The sequence below is a fragment of the Barbus barbus genome (assembly GCF_936440315.1).
Source record: "Barbus barbus genome assembly, chromosome: 5".
NCBI classification, from domain to species: domain Eukaryota; kingdom Metazoa; phylum Chordata; class Actinopteri; order Cypriniformes; family Cyprinidae; genus Barbus; species Barbus barbus.
Window position 1 is genome coordinate 9,647,501 of NC_136733.1, and position 23,113 is coordinate 9,670,613.

The 23,113-nt window shown below is 36.1% G+C and overlaps 1 protein-coding gene across 4 annotated transcripts in view; it reads left to right on the top strand.

Moving 5' to 3' along the window:
• The window catches only part of LOC306869602 (zinc finger and BTB domain-containing protein 20-like), a 65,648-nt gene that overhangs the window by 635 nt on the left and 41,900 nt on the right, over positions 1-23,113 (top strand). The window contains exon 1 of one of the 4 annotated variants that reach the window (XM_079416397.1): positions 1-222. This exon is cut by the window's left edge and continues 635 nt beyond it. The gene's annotated coding sequence lies outside the window, so the exon portion shown is untranslated. Of the gene's footprint in view, positions 223-279; positions 572-13,187; positions 13,426-23,113 lie in introns of those variants that run through there. The other 3 variants (XM_079416399.1, XM_079416398.1, XM_079416400.1) reach the window with 3 other exon arrangements.

Genomic DNA, 23,113 nt, shown 5'->3' on the forward strand with positions numbered 1-23,113 from the left:
TTCGACGAATAGTGAAAAAATGGGAGGGCACGAGTGAGCTGCGTGATGTCCTCTCAGAAGGTAGGCTGCAGCGTGTGTTTATTGATGAGATGAAAGAAGATGGAAGTGAGAAATTAAACAAAGTAAGGGACAATATTAATAAACTCAGTCCTTGCCTGGAGAAAACCGGGGAAGCTGTGAAGCGCTGTAGCCACTGGAGAAGAAAGACCCTTAAAGCAGCAGGTAAGAAATAGGGAAGGGAGGGGGAGGGTACTTACGCTATACTATTTATGTTAGGCTATTTATAAGAGTAATAGTAGTCATTCCCTTGATATGAGGTGGAAAAAAAAACTTAAGCATGAAGCATATACTAATAGCTCAAATACAAGACTTTAGTCTTTGTTCATCAATATCTTGTACATAAAGCAGCTTTGAAGAGGATACAGAAAACTTGTGAAATTACATGTAACGTTAGTTGAAAAGGAACTGGCACTCCGGATTATAGGATCTGTAGCTGACTTCTCTCAAAACAGCCAGTGTTTGTCTGATATTAAACAAAAAACACTCGTGGTTGCCCGAAGTGACGTCTCAGGTAAAATGACCATATAATTTCTTGCTTGATCACGGATCTTCTTGTCGTTTAACAGTTGGCAGGCTTGTCGGTAGTTTTTATAAGTTGTATTATTTTTATTTTGCGAAGTGTTAGACGTTACAGTGAACCATGACACGAGAAGCACAATACGACTCGACAGAGCCGCTAGGGACTTCCCTACGTACGACCAAAATATTTGATAGAATAACACCGCTGTGTTAAGTGTCAAGTATCAGCGATTAAAGCCCGTCAGGGCTCCGACACGAAATGCGCTGTTCAGCTAGAGGAATAGACGAGATAGAAATGATGATTTGAACATTTCAGCCGCTTATCTGGAATCCCAGTATTTTCCGGGCTACTGCTAATATTTTATTGACCCCGGTAGATTTGCGCGCTAGCCTCCGGTCTCGGGATATCTGAGACAAACATAATGGTTACGCATGTTGTTGTTTTGTGTAGATGTTCTCAGCAGCTCGGACAAATTCTATAGAAACTGTGGAGTTTTGTAGGGAGTGTTTCGGGCGCTTTAACATGTCCGTTATTTGTCATCATTAAATTAGGGCACGCAGCCTAACCAAGTGACCGGGATTTTAGCCCTCGCTCCAAGTACGTGAAGAAGCCGAAATGTAGTTTTAGTTACAAAAGATAAATGGCCATCTGTTCTGTATTCTAATGCCTGTACTTACTGAATGACCTCTTTTTGACTCCGTGTTGTAAAGTGCCAGCTTGTTGCCTATAGCGCACGCGTTTGTAGGCTAAGCAAACAATAAATCACTCGGCCATTTTAACACAAAAAACTTCATATGGCAAAACATAGAGCGGCTCGTCTTCAGTTTTTGGAGGTAACGGGGCCTTCAGTCACTGCGCTGATTGTATTGTTATCTCTATGTATTACTAGACGGCGGGTATGGGAACCATGGCATTGGCCCGTAGTGGAAAAAACACCCCAGACACATTTTTCATTAATTTAACATATGCCCTCTGATTCCCGACGCTGTATTATAAAATGTCTGTCTTATATAATCTGTTTATTTATAGCAAATGACATGAAAAGGTTGTCATTTTTGTGGGGAGATTCTATTCGATGTCGGCTACTTTGATTTTTGGAGTGTTTTATCTGAACGAATGTGCTGAAAGAAGGAAACCTTGTTATTTTACGATACAAACAAAATTCAGTAATCTTGTTTAGCAATGTGTATGTTAGCACCTTTTTTTTTTTTTTTTTTTACTGAGCACCAGTCTCAGACGGGTGGCAGAGCGGCCTTGGAAGTTTGACAGTACCCCTTTACTTATTGATAAAAAACACAAATGATATTTGAACGGTCAAATATTACTTCATTAAACGTAAAGGTTTTTTTTTAAGTGCTGGCGTATATGGAATACAAGCGAATTGTTATTATTAAATAAATCATGACCTCTGTTCTGTTAACCCTGTGTGCTGCTCTGCGTTAATGTATTTGTTGCTAGCTTTGCTGTTAGCCAGTCGTAAGTCTTCTAAACCTGTGGATGTCTGAATAACCACTTTTTGCCTCAGTCCATTTAATTCATTACTTCAATCCATGTCAAATGTCGTCAGTTTTACGTTGAAAACTTTAATCTCTCCCAGTGTATTTCTTTGTTTCAGACAGTTTTACGCCGCTATAAGAGAGTGATGTATAGGCTAAGCATACATTGGGTAACGTTAGGCAGTCTCAAAAATCATCAGTCTATAAATCATCAAATATTATTTGATGAAAAATATGATATATTATTTTTAATTTAAATATTATTACAGCTATATAGGCTATGCCAGAAACAGTATTGATGTATTTTATTATTTTTTCACTGCACTTACCGGCCTCCTGTCATAGAACTGTTTTGTAAAATTCTTCGTGGGTCTGCAGGGAGGGCAACGTCGAGTAAATTAACTCTTTCTATATTTATAGCAAATTAGATTTTCATTTCAGCACATTTAAGAAACATACAAGTTATAGGCCTATTAGGCTATGGATCAAGCTTTTTTCCCCACACGACTGCTTTGCATACATTTGAACACTTTGCTCCTTATGCACCTGTTTAATTCAGTTGGAAACTGTGTTTAGTCGCGTACTGTATGTGTTTCAATTAAAAACGTGTGTAGTTTTATGGCTGATTTGGACAGTAGTTAGAATAGGGAGGAAGGCCTTGGTTGCATGAAGGGTGTTTGTCTGTCAGCTTTACCGTCTTTAAAGTTGCTGTATGTGTGAACAAGACCTTGAGAAGTATGTTTTACGTTAGTTTACGGCTGTGTATACCAAAAACCGAAAATAAACTTTTTAGTTATACTTGAATGTATTGCAACACAAATACATATTTTGGAAGTCACAACATATCCCTATGTCAGTGCCTGCTGCATTTGGTTTTCACGTGTTAATGCACTATAGTTTACTAGACGAGATTTTTCTTAATTGTACTTTTCCGAAATGAAGCATGTTTTAGCTATATGTCAGTTATGTGATGCTTAAAATATGTTACACTTTTGTCTGTAAAGACGTGAGAGTTGTACATTCTTGAGTGGCTTTATGTTTCTTGAAGTTTTGCAGTATTACAGTAAGGTATTGTTAGTAAGTGATATCATATAAACATGAACTAAGAGCACAAGTTTTAGAACAAAATGTATAGGAGCTTTTCCCAACATTAGGCTTATATTAATAAGTTTGTATTTTTATTTATCTTTCTTTTTTTACTTATTTGTTTGCACTAAAGAGTAATGTGTTTATTGGTGCGATTATTGATCTAAGGTGTATATTGATTGTTGCTTATATAACGATCAGCTCATTGAGTTTAACTATTATTGTGCAGTATAAGAGGTCGTGATCATGTTTTCATACACATTCATGCCCCATCACTTTTGAATATTGTTTGTGGATGTTTATTGATACATCAAAGTGGTTTAATTTCTGTGCATGATTATTTATTTATTTTGCTTGTGATAGATGCGATATTAATGCATATAGACTTAGGGTTAGTTTGTCTTAGGGTTAATATGAATTTATATTCCTATTCTTAATGTTTACTAAAGTTTTAAAGAAAGGTTAAACATATTCTTTTGTCTATTTCTGGTGAGATGGAAATTATAAATGTGACCAAAAAACAACAAATGAATCATGATCTCAGGAATATTGGTATTCGTAGATCAAAAGGAGGCATTGTGTGCTGTTTATTTTGGAAACATCAAACCCTCTTAGTGCTTCAAACGTAATGCTCACATGCCACTGCGAGACACTTTTAAAGAGTTTCTCAGTTGGTTTGCAATTGATTATTTGACAGAATGATGCTTTAACAATGCTAAATTACAATTAAACAATTACAGGTCTACAGAATTACAATCATTTTGTAAGATGGTTTGTCACAGTGGAAGGGCTGTTCTAATTATTCTTAAATCGGTACTTGATTGTTTGCGTTGTGTATTGTTTTGCTATTTGCTGTACCGTTAGACTAGAGGTAACTAAGTCAGATTACAGGGATATCTTAACCACCTCACTAGTTTGTATGGTGAACTTTACTAATATAATTAAATGTCAAGGTCAGAGTCAGTTAATTCCTCTTATGATCAGACAATGCTGTTTACTTCAGTACAACACATGTTGCATTTCATCGAAGTCCAAGGGTAAACTGTAATGATAGCTAAAATTTCAACTGTGGTTCAAACAGGAGAACAAGAAAATAAAACAGAGCCAAATGCACATGTCCATATTAAGTGCATTACCTAGATAGAGAATATATATAAACCTAGATATGAGTGTTGACCAACATGCAGTGCAAGGGTCAATGTGCATACAGTTTGAGCCAAACACTGGCAGGAATTGAAAATATTACATTTATGGTTCCTCAGCTCAGACAAATGTCCAAATACCCATTTTTATGCAATGTCGTATTGGCAGTAGGGGAGGGTATTAATATTTTGTGCATTATAGGCATTTTACCTGTTGGCTTTGCTTTCTTTATGATGTAGTTGCAACACTTATATTTCAGCCTGTCATGTGCTATGATATTTCAATCGCCATTTTGATTATTCCATTTTTTATTACTTGGTATCCTGCATGAGGAGGCCTTCACGTGGTTTGAGGAAGTCCTTGACTATAGAATGTCCAGCAGCACTCCCTCCTGAACTGACGTTGTGTAACCTATTATTTTTACATAATGTAGATTCTGGGGTTTTAATTATACGAACATGCCTGACAATAATTCTTTATTTATTCTGATGTTCTGGGCCTAACCAGTAGGAGGAGTCATTTTACTTTAGGGCTGTTTATACTGGTTTCTCTTGATTTTCCAAAATAGAATACACTGTTCACTGGTATCATGTAAATATGGCAAAAGTGCATTAATACGTATCTAAAAAAATACACACACACACACACACACACATTTACTTAGCTATCTAAATGGGGACATTCCATAGGCGTAATGGTTTTTATACTGAACAAACTGTGTGTGCTATTGCCCTACACCTACCCTACACCTAAACTTAGCCCTCACAGGAGACTTTCTGCATTTTTACAATTTCAAAAAAAACTTTTAGTTTATTTTTAAACCCGTTTTACAAATGAGGACGTCCCCAAAGGGAGGTTTTTGGAGATTTTGTCAGGTTTACCTCACTTTTGGGTACAAATTTGTCCCCAAAACACACACACACCCACACAATAGTCATTAAAATTCGGGGACATGAAAGAGCTAACAAGATTCCATATTGAGTTGAGAATCATGGCTTATGTTGATCCATTCACATATTGTAACTCACTGTAAGTCTTTTAGTACATGATGATGTTTGTCTTACATAGAGGAACAATTTTACATCAGAACTCATGACATAGCCTGAGGAGAAACCATGGTAACAATGGTCAGACACAGATGCAGGCAATTTGTTCACATTTGGATTTTCTCTTTCAAGGGTCTACAACAATAAAAATATGTGACTCTTCTATTCAGCCATTTTACAAAAATACACGTGTAAATTGATCAATATTTTAGTTTGCTTATATGCATATAATGTAAAAATGGCTTGAGTTTGTTAAAGATAAGTAATGCCCCACGAAGTCATAAAATACAGAGATATATTATTCTCCATTTAAACCTCGAAGGTACAGTCAACCAAGTTAAAAGATATAAATAAAAAATACAATAGCTGTTTGCATTTCAGACTGATCTCAGAACAGTTTTTGAGATTTCAGTTTCTGTTGATGAAACATATGCATATGTTAACCCTTGAGAAAACATTTAGAATTAGGTTGTAATAGAGTTTTTTTTTTTTAGTGAATGCTTGCAATGTAATTACTTGACATTTTAATCTGAGAGATCTATCAGAATTAGTGAGCTATCCACTTTTCCTAATTGAGCTGAACATTCCCTTACCCTTAGGCTTTATCTTAGAAGAATAAATTCTATTCTTTTTAACTGGATACGAGGTTAGTCTTGAGGAGCGATTTCCTATTTGCACGCTATTTTTAAGAAATGTGGAGATAGTTGGACTCGCTAGATCTTTGATTCATATCAAATTTCTGTATGTGTTTTACATTTACATTTTTGATTCAGAGAGTGTTTCCCACCACGAGCGGGAATGCTGCACGCAACAGCTTGAGGGCTTAAAAGGGAATTCTTAATATAGGCCTCGACTGTATGCTAAATCCAGGTCAAAGTTGAGACCCCTTTGTCTTTTGTGCATGAGCCTCTCTGAAAGTGTAATTGTGTTCTCTTGAACGGCAGCTGCATCAGCGCTCACTAGTGACAGAGAAACGTCCTCGTGTTCTCCACCTTGCTCTCCCGATTTACTCCCATGTTTTCCCAGTTGTAACGCATCATAGGTTGTACTGTGAACTGTACGTCGTTCACCTCAGATGACCTGAATGAGGCACCGTCACCTACTCGCACTATCTTATTCACACACCCACATCAGGAAAACCAGTTTTAGGCAGCAAGGTTTAGACCTCACCTGGCAGACTAGTAACATTTACCTCAGAACGAAGAGTTTTGTACAATGGGGATTTTCCACACCGAGTGTGCCAACAACTCTTTCCCGCCCTTTTGCATACATAATTGTCAGTCATGTGTTGCAGCATTAACTTGGTGAATCTTTTTCTCCCTTTTCGTTCCTAAAGTTTGATGCAAAGTGAGGCTTGCGAATAAGTAAGGATATATTTTCTGTATGACTTTGTCTCAACGTAAACACTTTTTGTTTGGCCGCACGTTTTCTCAAGGTCTGTCCCTATCAAATGTGCAGTTTGTTTGTGTGCCTTCTTGTGCTTTTCTCCTATGTTTTAGTTCGTTGGCATACGGTAAAGGCATGCACAACGCAAGGATCGTTTCAGTGTGTCTCTTTAAATGCATAAACGAGTACACAGGCATTTCACTGATGTGAAAAATGTATCTTGGATTCTAATAGGGAAGTTGTAAGTTTGCCAAGGTGCTTTCGTGTCCTCAGCTAACCCCGGCAGTCATATGGTTTTGTACAAGTCTTAGTGAGATCACTGCCATTTCTAAAGGAAAATATCTGGAAATGGTTTGTAAAAGAGAGATGAAAAAATAAAACAGAGGTAGTCAAAGAGTTCTCTCTCAGAGTTTGGCCAAGTTTACTTCTTATTTGTTTACAACCGGGCTGTATAAAACGGGCCTGACGAACGCAAGGGAGGGAGCTGCTTTGGAGCACAGCAGAGCACTCAGAGATAGAATGTCCTCCATTTTGGAGAAAAGGGCAGCTCCAAACGTGTTCACTGTTCCAAGAAGTATTAACGGACACATAGGCTAACAGAAACGGCGGCACAAATGCGGAATTGAGTAAAGGCTGTAACAACAAAGGGTGTTTAACACATTACCACCTCACACTGTTAACAAGTCTTTATTCTTACTGGCAAGGACTAGTTTTTGAAGACAATCAGTGGTGTGCTGCACAAAACAGAGGAGGATCCGGTGGGACAAATATATAATGTATCATGTTTCTGGGAAGACAACAACTGTCATCGAATGCACGCGCACACACACACACACACACACACACACACACACACACACACACACACACACACACACACAGTGTGTTAGCAATGTTTAATTCGGTCCAGAAAAAAATAATGCATAGATTTTTGGAATTGGAACTTCAAGAACTACAATATGTAGACTTTGTCGTAAAGGTCTCGATTGTGTATCTTCATGTAAATATTTTAAAGACGTATTCTTTCCACTGAGACCCTGGCTTTAAACAGGATCAGTTTGTGTTGTGTGTGTGTTTGTGTGTTGCTATAGTTTGAGGACATTTGTCTGTGACTTGTGTCTGGCTCAGAGGGGAGGGAATAAGCCTCACGTTATTGCAGTGTCTCTATCCAGGTGTTGTTTATCCTACTCCGTATTATGTGGCCATTTTGGAAAGAGCACTTGACGTTTTTATGGGTATGTATGAACTGGGCCAGCTTAAAGAGGACAGCTGCAGAACTGAGGAAACATTTTGAAGGTTTTGAAGTAGGAATGGCCTTGAAAACTGTGTGCATAGGTGTACATACCTGTTGCCAGGACGGCTATTGTTGCCAAGGCAATTTGGCAGAGGGGCAAGCGTGTGAATTGTTTGCTGGCCAGTCTAACACAATTTTTGAGCTTTTTTTAATCTACAAATTCCTCACTAATTGGCAAAAGCAGATAATATTGAATCATATTTTTATACTAGGAATCATTTTGTAGTGCAATTACTGCCAATGTTGTTGCTTTATTTTGCCAACTGTAATTCTATAGCATTATATATATTTTATAACGTGTGTATGTATGTATATAATTTATGATTATGTTAGATGTACGTACCTATGTCCAGGACAGTTGTTTTTATCAAGGCAGTCTGACAGAAGGACAAGTGTTGGAAGTGTGACTGAATTGTTTTCTAGCCAGTCGAACACAATCTGTAATTTACAAAAAGCAATTTATATTGCCTAATATGAATCTTCTGGATTTTGATTAGGACTACAATATATATATATATGATAATGATATATGCATATAGTTTTTCAATTTGCATAACATATAAACCTCGCATCTGTGCATATATATATATATATATATATATATGTGTGTGTGTGTGTGTGTGTGCGTGCGTGTGTTTGTGTGTATATATGTGTGTATATATGTAAGCACACACATATGCACACACACATAGATACAGGATGGGAGAAAAATAATTAGTCCCTTACATTGCATGATAAATGAATGATTATTGTAACGTTACTATGTTCAGAGGAGTGAATGTGTGTGCAGAACATTTTCTATTTTACCACCACTTAACCATTTTATACAATATAAAGATTAAAGTGCAGATACAACTAAACCACCGAAGAAGAACTTTTAAGCACCTTTTAACACTTTGTTAAAAGTTTGTTATTTTGTTGTATATTTATTGTTTTTCTTTATTTTAATTGTATCTGCGCTTAGATTTTTGATATTGTATAAAATGTATTGCATCCATTATACAGTCTTTGCACATTGTTTGATGATTATTAGGCTAGATGTGGATGTTGGCATATCGTGATTTAAATATTATCAGATTAATCAAAAAAATAATCATGAGCATTCTCAGTATGTAAAGCATACAGTATTTTTATAATAATTAATTTAAGCAAACAGTTGTATTGTTTCCTACACTATGTAGCTTAGTCAGTGTGCTTTCACACATACTGCCTTTTATATACATTTATTGACATTTTAGAGTTTGGCGGTCATGTCTGTTGAGAAATACTGGTAAAAGAGAAGGTGTAACGTTACAGTTGTAAAATGATTGTTTTGATGCTTGTGTGAACAAAGCCATACAATTACTGATACTGGCATGTACAAAGTGAGGGCATTCTGACATGTGAAGTCTGCTTTGAGCCATTCAGTTTGGACAGAGATGATGCAATTCTACTTTGTGCTGTTTTCAAAAATGCAGAGATGGTCCTCACTGCAGAACACAAGATCCAGGGGGCAAGGTTGGATCCAGATCCAACTCCTCCCACCTTACATATACCTAAACCTACCCGTCTCCACCCCTGATCCCTAAACCCACCCATCTCCACACCTAAACCTACCAATCTCCACCCCCTAGATGTGGATCCAGCCCCGCCCCCTGGATCTTTGTTCTGCAGCGAGGGGCTACAGAAAATATCTATCACTGGGAAGTAAAAAAAAAAGAAAAGTGTCTGTCCAGGTGAATGAAGTAAACATTACAGTGATTAAAGGTAATTTTTGATGATTGAAAGCACAGATTTTACCCGTATTTGGTGCTGATGTGTGAATAGTGTCTTTAGAAAGCTGTTACGTATGCGAACAGCAGATGTGATACATTTATGGACAAAAATGCAATCCAGCCATTTTACAGTGTTTAGTAGGTTAGTTGTGTGAAAAGAATCTAAAGATAAATTGTCCAAGAGTGTCCAATATAAAGAAATGGAAAAATTCTCACTGACCTTGACACACAGTCATGAGGTTCTTTTTGAGGGGGCCGCTCACTGATATCTTTTCCTGTTTTTATGTTGTTTTCCTGCATGTTTTTGCATGTTTGTTGAACCTATTGACATTGTTGGTCACACCATAACTTAACTTTTAACATTTTTCTATATATATATATTTACAATATTTTACCAAAACTGCTTCACTTCTTTCTATGAAATAATAAAATATTTTAAATAATAACACTTTACCTTAAAGAATTAAATTCTTTATGTCCCAAAAAATATCAAAATTTGTTTTAATTGAGAAATTAAGAACATGTTCATCATAGAAGATGGCTTGAAAATCACTCAGTTTAAGTCATTGTATGTACAGTAAGAATTGAATTTTTTATGTATTTTCATATAAATTAATAGAGAAAAAAATCATGCCATGTCAGTGACCCCCTCTTTACAAGCAGTCTGACACAATTACACTTTTTTTTTTATTCATTTGCATTATATTTTCCCAAACCAGTTAACCAGTTTGTATGCATGTATCACTTATCATGTTAATTATCAAAATAATTTTTATTTGTAGCCCTATGTTTTAACACTGTCCATGCTGCTGTTTATATTATAATTCTATTATTTATCATATTTATCATAAGCACTTAAAAAAAGTTTTTTTTTTTTTGTCTGCCATATGGTCCTCATTATTGACACATTTGAAAAACTTTGGATGTGTTTTATTGGATTACAAAAGCATATTGCAAATCTTTCTCCCTTTATTAATTTTGATTTTCCCATGTTATGCTCCCTTAAATAATAATTGTGCAGTGTGATGACTCCCATCAAAATGATTGTTCAGTTTTTTTTTTTTTTAAATTCACACTTGCAATTAAGACACATCCTCATTTTCGTTGATAAGGTGAAAAGCATTAATGAGATTTTGGCAGTTTCAGTGTAAGTCTTGTGAAATGGAAAATGGCTGTTTTAACACGTTGCAATTGCAACATGGTTATTAATCTGACAACGTAAGGTTTCTAAAGGCCTTATATTCTGACACTGGAGATTTGGCACAATGGGGATACTTTATTGGAAAAGCAATACCATTGTTTATAGTCCAGTGTGCTGACAGTGTTTCCATTTTCTTGTATGTAAATATATATTCAAAAAAATATGTACACAGTGTTCAAGGGGGATCCTATTAGCTATAATTTCATTTAGCATTCTAGCTTGATTTTGTTTGTATCTAGGTCATTTTCAGCTAAATTTTTATGCCTGACATCAAACTTTTTTTGTTTTTTTTTGGCTGTTGTGTTTTACTGTTGTGTTTGGCTTTGGTTATTCCTTTTGAACCTTATATTATCTTTGTAGTTTTTATTTTCTGTGTTTATTATTAAGGCTGATTATTTGTTATTGTTTGTATAGCACATATCAATATAAAGGTTATCAAGAAATGACATCTAATGCCTCTCACACATGAACGATTACATCTAGTCAGCTACAATGGTGGCCACATAAATCTCTATTACATTAACTGCCGATAAATTACTGTATTATTGGCATTGTTTTTGAATTGCGGCATTACCTTCAAGAGTAGTCTAAAACAAGGCTTAAATGGTTATCATTATTTTCCCTGCCTGTAGAACATTTTAAAGACAGAGCAGGTTTTGTTAAAAGGTTATGAAGAGAAACATTTTTGTCCAGAAAACACCAGGAATGTTTATTGAGAAAATGAACGTGTCAATTTTGATTGCATTTTTATTTTGGTGTTATAAATTAGGCTATTTAACCATTTTGGATCGCCATATGTTGATTGGCATTGTTACATTAGGTCTGTCATTACATCCAGAAGACTGAGTAATATGGTGTTCATACCTACAGTTCACAGTGAGCCAATTGTAATGGAGACCAGCTTTGGTGAACTGCTTAATTCGGAATCCATTTTCATAGGTTAAAGTGTGTTTGATGGTGGACTGATGTTGCAGATCGGGGGTCAAGCGTGATGTGTGGAGAAAGAACTGAAGCACTAGTCGGTGCATCACTATGTGATCTTTTTAAGGATTCTCGTGACTTCCTGATTCTACTGGCTATCCTCCCTTTGCTGATGCTATGATTTTTTTTTTCTTTTCTTTTCTTTTTTTTAATTTGGCAGTTGCCATGGACATCTGTACCAACATGATAAGACTGTAATTGTACCAATATCTGCTCCAGGGTTAAAATTATTTTGAAAACCGTCACATGAACATTCAAATGGTCCATCTTGAAAATATCTTTGTGATATATTCAGTTAAATCTGCATAGAAAAACGGCTATCACATGCCTCTTTTTCACTCCCCCTTATTTCCTTTTACAATTTTACACCAAATATAATGCATTATAACTACAGTTAATGAAAATGACTGAAGAGTTGGTTAAAAATGGGAAAATATGCGTCATGAGTAATATAAATTAACATAGGGATTCACACCTTAATGAAGGGGACAAATGGTATGGAATTAGTTATTTCCAAAGTGTGCGACGCTTGTGCTATTTATTCAAATTTATGTTTTCAAGTGTATTAAGCACGTCAAGAAGCAAAAGCTCAAGATGCCAATATCACTAACATGTAAGAAGGACCCTTTGAATCAATTGTACGATATCATTTATAAAAATGGGAGCATTATGCACAACCTCAGCACAATTGAGGCCTTTTCACAGTGCACCAACAAATAAAGAGAAACAAAACATATGAGCTTGCATGCTTGTGGAATTTCAATATAATACATTTGCACATGCAATTCTCATGTATGCGGATATATATTGGGAGTCTGATTTGAAAGAAGGCACTGAATCACAGTAAACATAACACAGAAAACATCACCAGAGCTATGTGATCTGTTTTTATAGTAATGGTATTTAAAATCAACAAAATAAATGTATTATTGATACAAAACCTACACTATCTGGACCTTTAGAGACCCTCTGTGGGTGGTAATCATATAAGTCCCAGACCAAACCTTAAAGTCTGCATAATGAGAAATGGTAGACTATATATTATAATACAGAGGAGTAGGACTAATTTGACAGCAAAACAAGAACAAGAGCTTCATATAAAGCAGGAACATGCATAACTTTATGATTAGATGGCAAAAGGCCATAAACGCGTAACTTAAGCTTCTCTCCGGAAGACTTTCTTGGCACTTTGCCTAAAGAGCGTGGGGTCGTTTCAGGTCAGGCCTGGCGTGTTGTTGTAAAGGAAGTGCAGAGCATTCGACTCACTGTATTTCACTTCCTTGTTTTTCACGTGCCGGAATCACATTTGAGAAATCAGACACTGACAAGACGGCAAAGCAGTGAAAGGTTGAAGTGTATGTCAAAAATTATTTTGTAGGTTTTCATACTAACATATTTTATGCATCTAAAATGCTCAAGGAGTCGCCATGCACGCTCACTGAGGATCAGTCTGAACAGGTCAGAATGTTTAACATGGCTTGTTGTTTTTTCGCCGCATTTGTTTATGCCATTATTTGTGTGCTTTAGAAACGAATGATAGTTTTGTTTTGAAGGTCTATTTATGTAGGAATTCTGCTTCTTACGTTTTGCATTTGAATGCTTTAAATACTTTCAGCTTTGGTGTAAAAGCAAAAGACGTTTTCTGCATACAATCACAAACTCTTTTAAAAAAAATGTTTTGCTCCATTAATGTGCATCCTGTACTCAATTTGTGCATTTGTTGCCCGTTAAAAGGGTTCCCAAAAGCAGTTGCTCTACATTTGGAGAAGCCTTCTATTCAACTCGAAATGAACGCTTGCTAAATAAATGAATATTTAAATGAATGATGAATGCCGTCAGGAGGACGGCACATATTTTGCCATCTCATTCGGTGACCGGTAACAGTCCTTTGCTTTAGCTTGCTAAGGAATGTTTGTATTGCACAAAATCATGACCAAAAAAAAAAAAGAATGAAAGAAAGAAAAGACAAAAGTGATATTTTATTCATTAGGATTGTCTGTCTTTGTGTATTCTCATGCAGTCTGGTCTGCATTTATATGCTAACATAATTTACTCCTCTAACCTAAGGCAGAGTTTACTATCACCTCGACAGAGTGTGTGTGTGCAGCCAGTGTTACTAATATCTCATGATGAATGTGTGTGTGTGTGTGTTCATTTCAAATTTACTAAGAAACATGGGGAGCCATTTCAAAATGTAGGGACATTTCTTTGCCTGCTGTTAGGATATAAATCTTTCTCTTGATTTAAATGTCACCTCTTTTTAACAATAAATATAATAGCTGATACAAAACGGTATTTCTTAATGTATGTAGTTATTATTTTCCACAAATGTAAACAGCTTTTTACAACTCATGCCCTGTGTAGGTGTTTTTAATGCAAACATGTTCACGCAATTGGAGCAAAGGTAATTTAATGCTGAGATTGATTGATCATTTAGTTATTCTTTCATCAAGGATGTTTTGATGGTGCATTATCATCTAATTTAGCAAGTATGTTGGGTTTTACAGGGCTGTTTAGTGATATGAGTATTGTAGTTCAGGGATTGGTTATACAGTAGCTTATACACTGTCAGAAATTTCTTTATTTTTTTTACCTTTAGGCCTACAACAGCTTGTCACTGGGGCAGTACCTTAAAGGAACACCTTTGTACCTTATTACCCCTAAAGGTGCATATTAGTACCTTATAGTAGTAATATTTACCCTAATATGCTGCTTTTAGGGGTAAATCAAGAGTATGATCCCAGTGACAAGATGCTGTAGCCTTAAAGGTACAATTTTTCCATATTTTCATTACTGTTGACTTGACTAATGATATGAATAGAGGTTGATGAATGAATGGGAAAGCTAGTTGAAAATGTATACTTGGTTACCTGGTTGGTTTCACTTAGGTGTTTGCATCAACCCTGTGTTTGAACTATATGTTTTTTTTTTAAGGCAAATACTGATAATTAGAGAGAAGGGTGGATGATGACCAGTATGATGTGCTTACACTCCAAATAAGTTCCAGATGTTTGACAGCACCAGTGAAAATGATTTTATTTATTTATTTTTTGTAATTTAATACAGATGTTTTCATTACAAATTATGTAGACTAACAATAACTTGACATTCACAATTCATTTGTGTTTGGTATGCCCACTCTTGTGCTTTAATGACAGCATGCAAAGCGGACGAGTGTGTGCGAAGTCTGAGGGTCCTTGTAGTCAGTGTCACAAATTTTCTTAGTGACCTATGAATTAATGCAGGATCATTTAATGTCATAATCCCAAAACTTTTATTGCTGTTTATTTTCTAGGTTTTTATAGGATTTCCAATCCTAATTTTGTAGTTTTGAACCCCACTCTAGTACCATTTACTTATAGTTTACAGTTTATTAAGATAGCTGAATAGATAACAATAGATTGCATAATGTTTATTTCACTAAATATATTAAATGAAATAAATAATCAATAGAAAAGGCTAATGAGCTGACAATAGGTCTAGCCGATTGATCAGTATGGTAATGATTTCAGCATTCAGTGGATTTCCCAAAATTTTAGAAATATGGACCGCACCGTTGCATATAATATGTTGCAGCTTGCACGTGTGTTGTAAGGACATTTAGTAATTTTGACCTTGGTTAAAACCTACGGGCAAGAAAAATGTCACAGCGAGTATCGGTGATTCATTAGTTCTGAATTATTCTTGTCCACAAGTGCTGCCAAAATCTAGACAAGACAGACACTGTCAGTTTCATTTCTTGATTTGTTCCTTTCTTGCTTCCTTTAAGTTATTTTTTGTGGTTTTAAAGCATACTTTCACTGAGAGCGATATGGCGTTAGGACACTTGTGTTGCAGGCTATTAACACCTATAAACAAACCGTATGGACACCGCAACATCAAAAAGCACTTAGTATTTGGACAGGAAAGCAGGTCAACGTACCATTCGCATCATTAATATATTTATGTAGGTTTTATACGAATATAGTTTGGTAGCGTTATAAATAAATTCTCGGCACCACCTCTCTCTCTTATTGTTTCTGCTGTGTGCCATTAAAGACCAGGCTCAGAGGCAAAGGACAATGTGTGAATGCCGAGCATTGTAAGTCACATTTGCATATTTGAGATTTATATTATTCAGATGCTTGACATCCTTTCCCAGAAACCCCCCCTCCCTCCTTCTCTCTGCCCGACACCCCACCCTCACCTTTTTCTTGCCTTGCCTCTCTGTCTTTGTTTTCCCCCTTCTCCCCCCATCCCTGATAAAAATGATTTCCAGTCACCGCATGGCATGCTTTATGAGATGGCCGCCTCATTAAAAAGCGTCTCTGATTAACCTGAATTTCGGCTCCTTTCTTACTTTTCCTCTCTGCCTGTCTGTCATCCACGTTATTATTCTTTTCTTTCGCCTCCGTCGCCCTGTGCTCTTTGTCGCTGCAGCAGGGCACAGCCGTCTGAGCGTCTTCCAGACAAACTGACCTCTAGGGACGTATTGACAGTTTGTGTTACTGACTGACAGACGTATAGAGCCACAGAGCCACAGTGAAGGAACACACAGAAAACCGTTCCAGTAGTCTCCCGGCAGTCGTTTTTCTTTTAAGATTCCCTTCTAAGATTAGAGATTTTTGGGAGAGGGAAAACAAGGGTGGTGAAGGGGTGGAGGGGGGTGCTTATGTGCAGTTTTTTTCCGGAAAAAGGGGGTGGGGAGGGATCTAATTAATTTTGAAGGATCATCGGCCCCTTTCGTCCAAGGCAGAGAAAGAGGCAGGGCGGGAGACGGAGGGGTGAGCAAGTGGGTGGAGCTAGTCTGAGGGAGAGAATAAGTGAGACAGGGGAAGGCGGGGGGGGGGGGGGGGGCAGACAGACCCCTGGACTGATTAGAATTCTGGGCAGGTAGCAGGCGGCTGCTGTTCACCCACTGTGGCCAGGCAGAAGGGAGGGGAATGGCTGCCCGCCCGCCCGCCTGCCCTGTGTGTGTGTTTTTTGGGGGGGGTCTCTGGGAGCAATTCTTGATGTTCAGGTTCCTTGCTCTCTTGTTACCTAATTTCCCCTCCAATCACTCCGATATTTCAGCAGTGTTTATGAGAGAAACTACAAAACTCATCTCAGATCTCCAGTGTGTCCCAGAATTATAGAAACGGTGTCACTGCATCAAGATAGCACCACGGTAGGTTCCCAAAGTAAAGTCCCATTCATTTTAAAATGTCTTTAAAATACTTTATTCTATCTGTGCTTAATATGCAGAGACAACTACAAACGCTGTGGCTCTGTGATGCCTTTAAAACATTGTTTCATTTATTTGAATCACCCTACCTGTCTGGCATAGAAACATAGCAAATCCAGCGGCATGAGTTTAAGGGACTCTGTAGACAGACCAGGGGGGTTGTTCAGGAAACCTGTAAGAAAACAGTCATTATTTTTGTTATTATATTACATTATATTAAGCTCATGAAACATAAAGCATACTTTAATGTAACAAGAACATCTGACCCTTTTGTAAGTAAAAACCTAAATAAATAAAAATAAAATGTCAGTGAAAGCAAATTATAAAATTGAGTCGCCATCGCTAGACTCTCAAAGTGCTCTGTTTTTCCTATGTATCGAAATATTTGCTATACCTTTGTGAAAAAGTGCACTTTAGCATACTTAAAAGTACTTTTTACTAATTCATAAGGTAAGAATATACTTAAAGGAAATAAAATACTTTCAGAGAATGTAATGGTTTTGGACACTTAACTGCAAGTTAATTGCAATTAAATGAAAATGTGCTTTAGTTTAAACTGAACTTGCTTTTTTCACCCACTTAGGTAAAACATTGTTTTATAACATTTTGATAATTACTTCTATAGTCTTTGAAATATGGTTAAAGTGAACTGCTGAATGTACTGACAGGCATTTATGGCAAACTAAAATATACTTTCAAGGTTCTTTATTTGTCACATGTATTTAGTAGTGAAATGTTTACCTTAGTTTCTCATCGCACAGTGCAACGACTAACAGAACCAACAACAAATTAAGGGCATACACATACACAATAAGACAAGAATACAGAATATATATAAAATAATATGTTGTAAATAAAAAGAAACATACAAAGACAGAATGTACTAGAGAGAAAGAAAGTGTAAATTATTATTTTCTCCAGATATACAAAAAGCCATATAGTGCCATTTCTGCATGTGTCTGTGTGTGAGGTAGGAATATGTTAACTCTCTGAAGTGACTGCAATTCTGTTGAAACTTGTATGTTGTGTATGTGAGTATATTTGTAATTACACCTTCGTAATGATGAAGTTGCCATTTAGTACATTTTTAAATTCAATTTAAATGTAAAATCTAAAAAACAAATTACAGTTAAAACTGCAATCAAGTACAAAATGTGCTCATAAAAAGAAGTGTACTTCATCAAAGCATGGCAAACAGTTAATAAAACATAATGATTTCAAATGAATTTTAAAGTAAATCTTGCAATGCGTAATTTTTAATGTACACGTGTTTTAGGAAACGGTCATAAAAAGTAAATCAAATGCGCTGAAGTGGCTTTTCATTTCATTAATATATTATCTGAAAGTATTTTTTTCAGTATCCTTTAAGGATTTGAAGTACACTGCAAGTGCACGTACAATTAAGAGATTTTTTTTATATTTACAGAAATATAAAGTAACTAAAAATAACTTTTATTATCATAAGCAATGACTAAATCGAGCGTTTTATATTTTACTGTCGTCTTTGATTCCATGTCATTCACAATGCTTCATGGGATATGCAGGGAATTCTCTTATAAAATACGCAGTTATGTCTTTTGTTCTGATTTTCATGCTTTTTTGCTTCAAATCATAGTTGGGCATGTTGTAATTCACTTCAGAGATGGATGGTTTGGTTCAAGGCCTAGGACTCTTTTCTGAAGAATTTTTTGAAATCCAGAAAAAAATTCACAAAAAATCCTTGCGAATTCAAGGCCACCAAAAAAGTGGGCGGCCACTTAGTATGTAATGTTATGCTTCACGAAATATATGAAATATTCGAGAGGCTAATGGAGTGTTTTGTGAGGCTTTTATGTCTGTTACATCTAATGTACCCCTAAAAAGCTTTTGAAAGATCTTCATACTGCGTGCCCTAATGAGCTCCTTTTATTAAAGTCTCTCTGCATGCACGTGTGTGCGTGTTTATCATGAAACGTTTACTTCATCTACCCGTATCAATATGCATGAAGTATTCATTGTCTGTGCTGTTTGTCATGCTGCATGGTATAGACAAAGCACCTTTCTTTTTGTTTATACTGAGAACATGGCTATGATCATGGCCTCTGTTCTTTGCCATTTATATTCACATGCATATATTCTGGCAGCGTGGATGGTGATCAAAAGGATGCGCACACAATATATGCAGTACAGTATGTATCTTGGACTACATTAGCGTTAATTCGTCACCTTTTGGGGTCTTGTTACCGTGCTGTTGTTAATTAATGAGTATTCTGATGGTGATTATATGAATAACAACATTACAGCTACAGTGTTTGCAAGATAGCACATGGCAGTGCTGGACTGCTTGCTAAGGAAAGCACAATTGTGTAAATCTTCTGCATAAATGTTATCATATATGCATCATATATGCTAAGAATATGAATGATTGTGCGGCTTGTTAAAGAGAGGAATGATATTACTTGTTTAAATGAATGGACTTTCTCAAATGATTTCATGTGAAAAGGAAAGCTTAACTGTATTAAATGTCCACTTGTAGTGCACTTCAAATCATAAAAAATTGCACTTGCATATGTGACCCTGGACCACAAAACCAGTCATAAGTGTAAATTTTTTTAAAATTGAGATTTCTACAGCATCTGAAAGCTGAATAAATAAGCTTTCCATTGATGTATGGTTTGTTAGGATAGGACAATATTTGGCCGAGATATTGCTATATATATGAAAATCTGGAATCTGAGGGTGCAAAAAAATCGAAATATTGAGAAAATCATCTTTAAAGTTGTCTAAATGAAGTTCTTAGCTATGCATATTATTGATCAAAAATTCAGTTTTGATATATTTACGGTAGGAAATTCACTAAATATCTTCATGGAACATGATCTTTACTTAATATCCTAATGATTTTTGGCATAAAAGAAAAATTGATCATTTTGACCCATACAGTGTATTTTTGGCTATTGCTACAAATATATCCCAGCGTCTTAAGACTGGTTTTGAGGTCCAGGGTCACATATGTTAATGAAATAAAAAGCCAATAAAATCTTTTGTTCGAAATTAATATCAATTTTAATTCTGTCATTACAACTCTCGGAGGGATTGGGATGGGAATGTACATGACAATGTTAAAGGGATAGTTCACCCAAAAATGAAATTCTGTCATTAATTACTCACCCTAATGTCGTTCCAAACCCGTAAGACCTCTGTTCATCTTCGGAACACAAATTAAGACATTTTTGATGGAATCTGAGAGCTCTCTGACCCTCCCATAGACAGCAAGGGTCCTTACATGATCAAGGTCCAGGAACGTAGCAAGGATATCCTTAAAATAATCCATGTGACATCAGGGGTTCAACTGTAATTTTACGAAGCTATGAGAATACTTTTTGTGAGCAAAAGAAGAAAAAACTTGTCTCCTCCGCGTCACCCTAGCGCTATTTTGGAGAATATCCGCTGGACGGAAACTGCATACGCTCTTCTGTGTTAGCCGCATATCGGATGCGTTGTTTTTGTTCAAATCAAAGCGTAAATATACGTAGAAGACGTATCCGCACGGTGCGGCTGACACAGAAGAGCGTACACAGTTTCCATCCAGCGGATATTCTCCAAAATGGCCCTATGCTGACATAGAGGAGACGAACTGTTGAATGAAGTCGTTATTTTAGTTTTCTTTGCTTACAAAAGTATTCTCATAGCTTCGTAAAATTACGGTTGAACCCCTGATGTCACATGGATTATTTTACCAATCTCCTTGCTATGCTTCTGGACCTTGATCGTGTAAGGACCCTTGCTGTCTATGGGAGAGTCAGAGAGCTCTCAGATTACATCAAAAATATCTTAATTTGTGTTCCGAAGATGAACAGAGGTCTCACGGGTTTGAAACGACATGAGGGCGAGTAATTAATGACAGAATTTTTGGGTGAACTAACCCTTTAATGTATTTGGTCTTGGTGGAACAGATCTGCTACGCTGCTGCTGTGGCTGCGACAGAGCAAGTAACGAGACTTGCTACTGCCAATACATCCACAACATGCTGCTGTGAGCATGTAAGAAATACTGCTGGTGCACATATAACACATATGACTAACCCCCATATACAGGTACATCTCAAACAATGTGAATATTGTGAAAAAGTTAATTTTTTCTTGTAACTTATTTCAAAAAGTTAAACTTTCATATATTTTAGATTCATTACATGTAAAGTAAAACATTTCAAAAGTTTTTTTGTTTTAATTTGGATGATTAGAGCTTACAGCTCATGAAAGTCAAAAATCAGTATCTCAAAATATTAGAATATTTATATTTGAGTTTCAATTAATGACCATCCCTACAGTATAAATTCTGGGTATCTCTTGTTCTTTGAAACCACAATAATGGGGAACACTGCTGACTTGGCAATGATCCAGAAGACGAACACTGATGCCCTCCACAAAGAGGGTCATTACTGAAAGGTGTGGCTGTTTACAGAGTGCTGTATCAAAGCATATTAAATGAAAAGTTGACTGGAAGGAAGAATTTGGGTAGGAAAAGGTGCACAAGCAACAGGGATGACTGCAAGCTTCAGTGCATCAAGAGTCACCACGCTCAGACAAATAAAGGCTTGAAATATTTAACTCTATGTGTAATGAATCTATATAATATATGGGTTTCACGTTCTGAAATGAGTGACAAAAAATATTGACCTTTTTCATGATATTAATTTTTTTTTTAGATGTACATGTAGCATACATGAATCACCTCATAGCAGATCTATACAGGTGGAGTTGGGGAAGGTGGAGGGTTTCTGAAGTACACCGCAAAATGCGCTTGCGACTGCAACTGCTACAGCAAAACAAAGCCAGATATTTGAATATTGAGCAGTGAGCTCATTGGCTACTGATACAGAAGATAACCAATCAGCTGTGCCGTGAGATAATGATGTCTTTGGGTCAGATTTAGTTAGACCTACGAACTGCGCCATCTAGAGTTTCTTGCCAGAACTCTGTATTAATGAGCAAGTAAATCATGAAACCATCTTCCAAACCATGTTTTTCACTATGGTAAGCCTATAATAATATTTAGATTTTTGAGCTGTTCGGATGGTTTTCTCAGGAATCATTTGTTCGTGCTTGTTTATGTCTGTAACGGAAGAAAAAACATCAGGCTACAACTATATATTAACTAAAAAACAAACAAACAAACAAGCAAAATGAACGCAACAGCGCCCATAGTAAATCACATATCAATATAGTTTGCATAGCATCACATTTGCTATGCATTGACTAGGTTCACAAAACAGTGTTCATTTTGGTAGGAATGCCAGTTTCTAAACCGGTTAGTGCTTTTGGTCTTTCTATAAATAGCTTTGGCAAGTTATATTCTACTGTTTTACTTTATATGATATGAATAAACATCATTAAATCTAATGTTAGTGTTGCCAACCTTTTGTAATGTCATTTTAAAACAAGTCAAAACAATAGCAGCTACTCACCTATTCATAAGAATTTATATATATATATATATATATATATATATATATATATATATATATCTGTCTTTTTCACTATTGGGGGAGTTTTGATGTTGTTAGTGAGATTTGCACTGATAAGGCGATCATCTGTAACCATAAGCACAGCGCTGCCATAATAACTGTAATAACCAAAACAAAGTTCCTCTGCCAGTATTTTTATGCCTCAACTGCTAATGGGTCAAAAGTTACAGCTTTAAGTGTACTTAAAGAGTGTTTCTTAACACACTTTAATACACATTTGAAAAACGCACTTAGTAAAGTCAAATGAAATGTTTTATTTCAAATTTATTTCAAATTTAAAAAATCTTGTGTCATGCTTTAAAGAAGAAGATATTTTGACGAGGACATGTAAAGAACTTTTTTTATTATTGCAGTGTGGTATTCAGAATTATGTGTAAAGATATATATTTTAAATGTACTAAATTGTGACCTTATCATTACACACACACACACACAAT